The sequence below is a fragment of the Nanorana parkeri genome, unplaced genomic scaffold (genome assembly GCF_000935625.1).
Source record: "Nanorana parkeri isolate BGI_ZX_2015 unplaced genomic scaffold, ASM93562v1 scaffold1502, whole genome shotgun sequence".
NCBI classification, from domain to species: Eukaryota; Metazoa; Chordata; class Amphibia; order Anura; family Dicroglossidae; genus Nanorana; species Nanorana parkeri.
This window is the reverse complement of record NW_017307770.1, coordinates 71,747-82,751: the sequence shown is the minus strand read 5'-3', so window position 1 is coordinate 82,751 and position 11,005 is coordinate 71,747.

Sequence of the window (11,005 nt, the reverse complement as noted above, 5' to 3'; positions counted from 1 at the left end):
GGGGGTTTGGCTGGGCAGACGCGAACGAGCACATATAGACGATCGGCTAATCGCCTATATGTGAAACACCCGGTAACGGGTGTGTGCAATGGTCGGGTCTTTTCTGCCCGTGCGTGCCAGCTAGGGGGCGCACGCGAGCAGAAAAAATTTGCCGTCTGGAGACAGCAACCCGCAAATGCTGCAGTGCCGTCCGTCCGTTTTTTTACTACGGGCGGACGGCAACTGGTTAAAAAGAGCCATGTTTGTAGATTTTATCCTGTGCTCCTGTTTTTTTATAAGAAAATACAAGTTATTTTTATACAAAGTACTTTATGAAGTCCTTGGTATTGGACACCTTTTCCTGCCAGCAAAAAAATCTATGATGTTTTTTAAAACTCTGCCTAAAAAAACCTATAAAATGTAAATTACTAAGACAATGTCATTAAATAAGGTTGTATCTAATGAAAAATAGTTTATTATGATTGATGGTATATCTATAGCTACAGTTACCCTGAAGCAACGTACTATATTGGAATATACCTGTTTTTTTTTTGCTTTTCAACTAAACTCATAATCAAGGGATGAGCAAGGTGTTTTTGTAGGTGTGTCAGACACATTTTTGTAAGTGTTTCCTCATTACTAAAGTGCTTTGCTACCCTGTTCATACGAGAACAAAAACAAAACTTTTAAAAGCTACAAAGACCGGTGAGTTGCTTTTGCTTCAAAAGAAAACTGCATATGGACAACAAAATTGATGACCTTTTAAGCAATAAGCACATAAAATGTGAAACAGGACTTATATATATCTATATAGATATATATTTATCTATATAGATAGATATCTATATAGATATCTATAGATATATATACATACATATATTGCTAAATACTGGAGTATTGCTTTACAGTACATCACTTACATACGTATAACTACTGTTTTGATTTTTTTGCATTGTTAATGTGGAGATAAGCCTACCAAAATGTTTTTTCCTGCATAACATTTTAGAAATAGCCACATAGTTATGTTACATATGAATTACCCATCAGTTGCATCTGGAACAAAAACTTACCAAATTTTCCATTTCATTTTCTATCCTCTACTAGAAAAATGACACCTGGAATATAACACTTTTAATATAAGTACTTTTGTTGACCAATGTAAACGCTAACTGGGTAGCAAACGCTACCCAATACTTTCTACTAAAGTAACCATTCCAGCAGTCACAAAAAATATTTGTGACTCCTAGCAGGTAATCTATAGACTCATTCAATCTATACTCTCAGTTAATCGATAGACTCAGAGAGTGAGAACAAGTGAGAGAATATAGATACATGATAGGCTATTCATAGCCAGTGTCAAAATATGATAGCCAGAGTTCAGGAGCCTGGAAAAATTGATAGAGAAAACTGGAGTCAAGACCAAAAAGAGACATCTGAACCGGACATCAGAGCTAAAAACATTGTTTGAAACTACACTGCTAAGGCAGTGAGGTAGCTGGCACCAGTGGCATAACCAGAGTAACGGGCGCCCGGGGCAGAACAAAATTTTGCACCCACACCGATGATATGTGGGGGTGTACAGGTACAATGAGAGCATGCTGGGACATGTCGTAATTGAACTACAAGTTCCAGCATGCCCTCATTGTCCCTGTACGCCCCCCAAATATCACCCAGGGAATAGTAACAAGCCGATTGGCAGGCTCCTGTCCTCCTACAATGCAGTGGAGCCCGGGTCCCTGTAGGGATGGAGCCTGCCAATCAACTGGTTATAATGGCAAGTGGACCATGACATTTTTTTTTACTTTTTAATCACCGTTTGATTGTTTTAATTTAATCATTTTTTTCTTATTATTTTTTACTTATTTTTTTTTATTTTACTAGGTTGGGTGCCACTGGCTGGCACCCAACCACATATCTTGGAAGGGATCCATGGTTATAGCAAGCACTTTTGCAACAGTGAATTATCCCTAAAAAGAAACCAGTGGGCTTACTTTGTCTTTTAAGGTAGCCTCAGCTCCCTAAACCCCTTCATGACTGAGCTTGTTTATAGTTTCTGTTCATTAATGACTCACGCACTTGTGACATTTTTACTGTGTGATTCTTCCACACCAGTAATATACTTTTTTACTAAGTGCATCCAGACATATTATGTATTGTTTTTTAGAGGACAGATAGGGCTATATATGTATATCACATATGTGGACCTAACGTGTCACTTAGAATGAATAATATATTAAAATTGAGGAAAAAAACGTAAAGAAAACACCTTTTACCCAGTTTTGATTTGTAATATTGTTTAGAAAACTAGCACAGCTAAAAAAAATGCATTAAATACATTAATTTATTTGTCCTCTATTTGGAAAAACCTCACATCCCTAGGATTTTAGAAATGTTTCACTGTCACTAAGGAGTCTATTCACAAAGCTGCCGAAGGATCTAGCCGTAGCTTCGGCCGATCCTTCGGCTAGCTTCGGTTATGGGAGTCCATCGGTTAATTCGAACCGAGAGCCTGCTGTACGGGCTATTCACAATAGCCCGTACAGCTCCCGATCATGGCCGAGCGGCTCAGCCGAGCCGAATGCATATTGAGTCGAACTCCTTCTGCACTTCAGGTCGGCCGAACATGCTGAGCATGTTCGGCCGACCCGAAGCCACACGAAGCAAGCTGATGTATGGCTGATTTCAGCCGATGTACGGCTGAAATTAGCCGTACCAGCCTGAAGTGAATAGCCGAACAGTATCCGGCTCACTTCACTTCAGAACGGTCATTCACTCGGCTGCCCTCGGCAGCTTCGTGAATAGACCCCTAAGTGTCACTCTTAAGGTGCCCATACACTTTACAATCATCGCAAGACCTTAGTCTTGCGATAGTTGTAAAGTGATTAAAAAAAGTACGATCTGCCCATCTTGGACAGGCAGATCGTACTCTCGATCATCGCAAGCCCGCCCCCCCTGACTGTAATGAGGGGCGGGCTTACGATGACTGCAAACGGGCAGTGTGCGCGTGCTCACACCGGCCCGCTCGGCAGTTGTCGAACATGCAGGCAACTAACTCGTCGAGAATCGTACGATTCCCGGCGGGTTTTCAAGCCTGCTGGTTCGACGGAAGACGTGCGACCGTACAGTAGAAACAGTTGCACGCCTTCCATACACTGCACGATTCTCGTACGATCGCGGGATTTCCCTCTTATGGCCAGACAGGCGAGCATAATCTGAGAGAGTCAGATGGGAGTAGCCTGTCTCTGAGTGATGATGTCACCCCACTCACTATATATAAACCACTCAGTCCAGTCTGCACTTGCGTGGTCTCCCTGATAGTGCATTCCTGCTGCTCTGAGTATCCTGATTCTGTGTATGACCCGATCCTGGCTGACTTTCTCCTCTGGCTCCTGCTCCTGGCTTGTTCCTGACAACACTGATTTCCTGGCTCCTGCTCCTGGCTTGTTCCTGACGACGCTGATCTCTGTGTTCCTGACTCTGGCTTGTTCCGGTTTATGATTCTGCTTGTTCTTGTGGACACTGTTCTTAATAAATATTTTAACTAGTACCTTTCACTTGTCTGGTTTTCATTGTGCTCTGGCACAGACACCCGATTCCTGAAAGGGATTGGGTGTCTAAAAAAGCTTAACTCTTTCATTAATGGATGCCTCAATACTGAGGCATCCATTAAAGAACAATAACCGCTGATTCTCAAATAGCTGATCACGTATAGTGTATGCGATCACTCATCTGGGCACTTAGTGGCGGGGACATACAGTGTACGTCTCCCATCACTAAGGGGTTAAGCAAGCAGTTCCAGGTGCCTGCTCACTTGTTTATTTTTCTTTAGAGCAGCTACAAATGTCTAGGTCTTCTGTATTCTTTTAGACAGTTATTCATGGCACTGCTCGTAAAAAAAAAAAAATCCCCAACTACTCCGGTTCGCTAATGTGGTTGCCCTTTGCATTTGGAAGCCAATCGAAGGGTAGGAAAAGAGGGGCCAGTATCAGCTAGAAAGCTGTGTGGATAACATTTACCTGGTAGAGTACCAGGGATTTCAGGATTCCTTGGCACAGAGTCAGTGAGCAGGAACTTGGAAGTGCCTGCTTTATAAACCATAAGCCACCTTACGAATGCTCCCTTCTATAATGTGGTTATTAGACATATAAGATGCGTTTTGTTCTGAATTGAAATTCGAACGAATATCTGCATTTTTGGAAACTTGGATGCATTCAAATTTTTGGAAATGAACTTAAAGGTGCTAGACAATCCAAAAAAAAGTGTTGGGTCCCACTCAAAATTCCCACAAAAGTCCCAAAATTGAAATCCATTATCAATCACGTCGTTCAGTGATGATGTCATGGGACTTGCTCTGCCACTTCGATTACATTCAGTGACAGCTGTCGGTCCGCTAATTGAATGCAAACAAGGAGCGGAGCAAATGCCATGACGTCATGACTGCTCTGTTCCTGGAGCAGTCACTTGCGGCGAGCGATTTTGTCAGGTCTGGACGTGACTGCAGGGATTTTTTTCTTTCGTCAAGTCAGTGAGCGGCGGGCATCATGATTGGCGAGGAGCTACATCGATGGAAAATGTGAATAAAGGACTTTACGCTGTTACCCCACAATGTTTTTTTTAAATTAATTGTGAATGTGAATAACTCAATTCCATAGATCCGAAAACTAGAACTAGAACGAAATATCGGATCCATCTTAAATCCGAATAACAAATATTGGACTGATCTGAATTTCGGATCTAATAAAAAAAAAAAATCCAAATGTATCCGGAACAAAAACAAAACTAATTTCCTGGTGGCTTAAAAAGAAAACATTGACAAGAGCCCACATACCAACAGAAATACTGAAGGCAGATGGCAGACTGAAAGACAAGACAAATAACAAGACAGACAGTATCTAATACGAGAAGTAGAACCCAAGGTAAAGTATAGGTACTGTATATATGATTTGAGCAGACAACCTAGGGGCCAATCTCTCCAAGTAACAATAGTGATCTTAGAAAATCTCAGAGAATCCACTGTGTCCTTAAAACTGGTATGTCAAGAAGGCAGAAGGGGGAACTTTTGGCCAGAAGAGATGACCCATTGTGGAATAGAAGATGCCACTGAATACTGTCATGTAATATATTTATTTTTTATGTATTTCTAAAAATATTTTTGGGGATCAAATTTTCCCTACAACCAGATCACCAGGGAGGGGACTGACTCCTTGCTCACAAATTGTGGAAGGTACGTGGCTCACAAGTTTTCCACCATCACCAAAACCCTGGGAACCAAAGATACTGAAGAACCCAATGTCTGTCATAATCAGCCACTGGAGTTTTGGGAGGGACGCTCATTTTCTTTAGGGGGATGCAACTCAAAAAGGCTCTGTGGTGCTGAAAATCATGCAGGCTGCAATCAACATGGCAGGAATGGGACTTACTATAGTGACACCAGCTCAAATGTCTGAACTATCCGTGAGGGGAGATGCTTTTTTAAAAAGTGATAAAAAGGTTTAAAAAAGGTTTAAAAAAGTCACTATCTTAGTGCTAAAGTGTAACCTTATTAATGAACTAGTAACTACAACCCCAATTCCAAAAAAGTTGGGACTCTGTGTAAAATCTACATAAAAACAGAATGGAATGATTTGCAAATGTCATAAACCCATATTTTATTCACAATAGACAATAGAACACATATCCAATGTTTAAAGTGAGAAAATGTAACATTTAAAGAAAACAAAAAAGGTTATTTTGAAATTGAAGGCAGCAACGTGTCTCAGAAAAGTTGGGACAGGGCCATGTTTACCATGGTGTAGCATCCCCTCTTCTTTTAACAACACTCTCCCAAAATGTCTGATAACTGAGTAGACCAGTTGCTGGAGTTTTGGGAGAGGAATGTTGTCCCATTTTTGCCTGATATAAGATTCTAACTGCTCGACAGTCCTGGGTGTTCTTTGTCATATTTCTCGCATCAATATGGTCCAAATCTTTTCAATTGGTGAAAGGTCTGGACTGCAGGCAGGCAAATTAAGCACCCGGACTCTTCTACTACAAAGCCAAGTGGTTGTCATAGATATAGTATGCAGTTTAGCATTGTCCTGCTGCAACTGAGACATGTTGCTGAAATATCATTTTCAAAATTATCTTATTTTTTTCTTAAAACATTTTCTCAGTTTAAACATTTTATATGTTTTCTATAGTGAATAAAATATAGGTGTATGAAGTTTGCAAAACATTGCATTCTGTTTTCATGTAGATATTACACAACTTTTTGGGAATTGGGTTTGTACACAGTTGAGTAGTGCACATATTTGTTGCACTAACAGTACATTTTGCTGGACAAACTTTGAAGTTAACTCCCTTCTACCAATCCCAGTAGCAATCAGACATGTGCACTGCCAAAAAATTTGTTTTGTTTCGTTTTAAATTCGGATTTGTGTTATTTCGTTTTTCGGGATTCGGGTGTGAAAGTCAATTCGGAATCGGAATTCGGACGAAATTCGTTAGCGGTAGTTCATTCGAACATTCGTTTCGTTTTAGTTTCTTATTCGGTTCTTATTCGTTTCGTTCGTTTGCAGCAAAGTGACATTTGAGGGGGAAAAATGTTTTTCTCCTCTAATGTCTCTTTGCTCCAACGAACGAAACGAATAAGAACCGAATAAGAAACGAAAACGAAACGATAGTTCGAACGAACTACCGATAACGAATTTCGGAAATTCGGATTCGTTTGCATTCGTTATATCTGTAATTCGGAATTCAGATACATCCGAATGTCCGAATTTCCGAAAATTCGTCCGAATTTCGATTCGGAACGAAACGAATCGCACATGTCTAGTAGCAATGATACACAGTAGTTTAGCAAAATGCCAGAACAAATTCTACAATGTAGATAACAATCTGTGAACATTAGGAATGAGTATTTATGAAGAAAAAAAACTTTTTCTTGCCATTGCCAGGTGTCATGTATACCACATGCACATAGGCAATTACATAAAAGCTCCAAATGTGATTGGCAACTGCAAGGAATACTGCTGAATCTGAGGCCGATGCATTATAAAAATTTGCCAAAAAAAGAGTTTGTTGCAAAAGTTTACAAAAGTTTTTTTAAACTACAAAAGTAGTCACTGAGACACTGATATAAGAGGATCTTGCTTAGAATAAATAAAGATAATTCTCTCTCTTTCATATTTGTTCAACATTATGAATACTTGTGACTCAAGTACATCATTTTTGTACTTTCCAGATTTTAATTCTTATGTTTATTTCAACAGGTAAGGAAGGATTTGTCTGTCTAATTAACAAGTACCTGTGACATGAACATGGAACATTATATCCTGAATGGGCACTAAAAGATCATACCCTTTAAGTTGAGTAAAAGGGGAACAATCCAAAATCAGCAGAAATATTTCAAGCATGCCCCAGATCCTGTGACAACAGGTGCACACAGAGCAGTCGCTAGCTCCTTTTGCACCTGAGGCAAGAACAGAAAATTGTGCTCCCCAACAGTCGTGTGCAGTATGTGACGGCATGTGCGCCGCCTCCAGGATGGTGGTGCGCATGCGCAGAATGCGCTGGTGGAAAAATCCAAAATAGCATAAAAATGTGTTTCGTTTGACGAAACTAATGAAAACATTTTGTTTTCGTTTATTTTTTGTTTTTTGCTGTTGGGGGGCTTCGGGGAAATATCAGACCCCTGACACTTCCCTTTTGAATATAGAAAAAGAGATTGAGGACACAGAGTCCTCTGCCCATACAGGTGGGGAAGAGCAGCGGGGATCCGAGGAGAAGCTGGTGCCTGTGCCGCTCCTTTTCTCCCTGCTGAGCCGCAGCTGTGTTTGCCGCCTCAGGCTCAGAATGGAGCCTGATGAAGGGGTACTTTTGAGACCCGGAAAGCGATTGTAACTGAATGGCAATTTGTCATTAAAGGACTTTTTGCTGAAATTCTCAATGGTGTGCTGGTGACAATTTTTGCTACTTCTGCATTGTGCACGGTGCCGTCCGTGGTCGCTACAAGCACCCACCTGCTCTGCAGGTTTATTATTATTCCGGTAAGGAGTGCAGCTGGTTTCCTGCTACATTGTGTTGGCCGCCTGGTGCTCCTGTTGCCAATGGCGATCTGTGCTCGCCATGGCAACAGGGGCAAGGAGGTGCAGCCAGGCCGGCCCTGGCTGCGGCCCCTCTCAGCTGCGCCTGAGGCGAGTGCCTCACTCGCCCCCATGGTAGCTACAGCACTGGGTGTACATCACTTCTTGTTTTTAGACCCTGTACTACCAGATCAGATTTAGAAACTCAGTGTATATATTCTTGATCTTTGTTTTTATTCTTGTCTTATATAGTGGCACTCCATTAGACTGGCTACTGAAATTTCATGTTATTGGAATAAACCGGGTCCCATGTTTGTTACTTTAAAAGAAGAAAAATCACCCACAGGCTCAAAAATGGAAAAATGAAAAGTTACTCATGTGCTAGTCTAGTCAGAGCTGTAAGGTTTTACAAATGCCGGTAATTTAGCACAATCTAACTTTTTTGTTGTTGTTGTTGACTTGCAAATTCTTGCTATGCAGTAGCAAAATGTATTTCTCTTTTTACCCCAACTTACCAAACTGTGCAACTCTATTTTTTTTTTTACAATCTATCAAACATGCCAGCTCTTTTCTACCGCACATGTAAATGACTAAAATAGACCTCAGTAATCATAAGTTTTTGATCATTTCCAATCCTACTCATTATTTCTCTTATTACTTTACACATTTTCAGTAGATTTCACATCACTGTATAAAGAAATCAAAGAAACATCACATATACACAGGTGCCTAATCGAGTTATAAAGGTATATACTGTAGATATGTAAATGTAACATGTTTCCATGACATATTTCACTTTTTCGGGTTATATTTACTTGGACAACCTAATGTATTTACTGTTAGTCTAATAATTTTAAGAGCAATAGAATGCTGGACAGTTTTCTTAGGGTGGGTAGACCAGCAATGATGAATGGTGATTACCCAAAGACATTACAAGGAAGTAGTTTAAAAGAATGTTTACATTTCTTTTAGAAGAATGTCAGGTGAAATCAGTAAGTGACAATTTCATGTCTTCTATTTAAAGATATAACACCAGAGGCTTCAACCAACACCCATGTGATGCAAGATAAATGGCAAGTACCACACCTCGCTTACTGAGTTCAGGTTACCTTTAAAAGCCCTGAGACTGATTCTGCGGTCTAAACTATTCTACACTATACTGCTGAAACAGGACAAGGTAAGATCTGTGGAAGGATATAGCATTTGTATATGAAGCATGTGCTTGATAAAATACACTGATAATTACTTAATTAGAATATTCCTTAAGCACATATTAATTAGAAGACTTTCCAATGTAAAGTTCAGTTAAGATGTTGCCACTTTATAGGAAGATGATGTAAAATAATGTATAAATCAACTTTATTAATCATGCTATTTATTTATGGCATATAATGTTCAAACTGATAATATGCATTGTGAAATGTACCTCTGTGTTAATGCCTTGTGTTTGTCAATGCCTACTGTGTGCTAACATGATATGCTGGCACAGTGTAAATACAAAACAATGATGATGGTAAGCATAATAATAATAATGGATATGGTTATCAATAACAAAACTTTAATACAAACCTGCATATAAATGTGTTCTTTATGCACAGGGCTATATAGATTAGCCCCTGGAAAACTGCATGGTCATATATGTAGAGGTATTGGGTGGGCCAGTCCCTGTAAAGCCAGGAGTGTGTATTTTGGTTCTCGTTGATGGACTGGCTCCTTCTGTGGTGTCCCGTACCTACTATTCTATGCTAGGAAGCTCCTCATTTTGAATTGGAGGAAACCGGTGGCACCTACATTGGGTCCTTGGACATCACTAGTCAATGCTTCCTTACCATTTCACAAGGCAGCTTATGCTAGTAGAGGTTGTCCCTTGAAATTTGAGAACATTTGGTCATCATGGCTCCAGTCTGCTAATACAGTAGTTGTCTAATTGTATGTATGCTTTGAGTATCTGCCCTTAGAGTCTCTGCACATCACTAGTACCTAGCCTCTACTCCTTGCTTGTAAAGCAGCTACACAGTATGAAACTCTGTCCTAACCCAAAAGGTAGCTGCTCAGATTTGTATTTAGTTTCATTTCTGCTTGCTACATAGATAACTAATAGGATGGAGTATGTTGGATTTATGTGGACATCAACTGAGCCTGAGTGTTGGGGAGGGGGATTGTTGACCGGACTATTAGGAATGATTTGGGGTGTATTGGCCTTCAATCTCCTTTTTTGAGGTTGGGTCACTCTATGCTCTAAATCCTTGTACCTCATAACTTGTACTGCACAGTTATTACACTATGTTAGTGTCTTGTTTTGATATATTGTAAAAGAAATAAAAAGGTGCCACAGGGCAAGAGTGTTACCTGTTTGTTTCCTGGTTACTTAGTCCCAGTAACAAGTAGAAAGTTTATTTTGTTTTATGCTATCGAAAGTTATTTATTATATATGGAAGTGATCCAATAGTCCATTGCCTCACACAGGAAAAAAAGACACAGGATCATTAAACATTTTTATATTTTATTTTACACTCCCTTATCTTCAATGCAATTCTTCTGATTGTGATGCTGGAACATTCTAAAACCAACCAGGAAACAACTGTGCACTTGACCCTCAAAGCATAACACAACAACATCCATGACTTCTCACAAGTGATTTTTAATCTTGGAAAGAGGCAGTAGTCACTGGGGGCAAGGTATGATACAGGGGAATAATTCACTAGCTCAAACCCATTCACTGGCATTCAATGTATTGTCCTGGTGAAAAAGAATTGCCGTTGATTATTTCCTGCAAAAAAAGTACAAAGGTATGACACTTGGAATTTGACAGGTACACATTAAAAACAATACTATAACATACTACACTGCCTAATCAAATCACACGCTTTCTATGTTGCATCATCCCCTATACTGTCTGAAGACATGTTCTGCATAACAGGTAAAACTGTACGTACATATTTTTTTTACTAGAAATTTGCTAT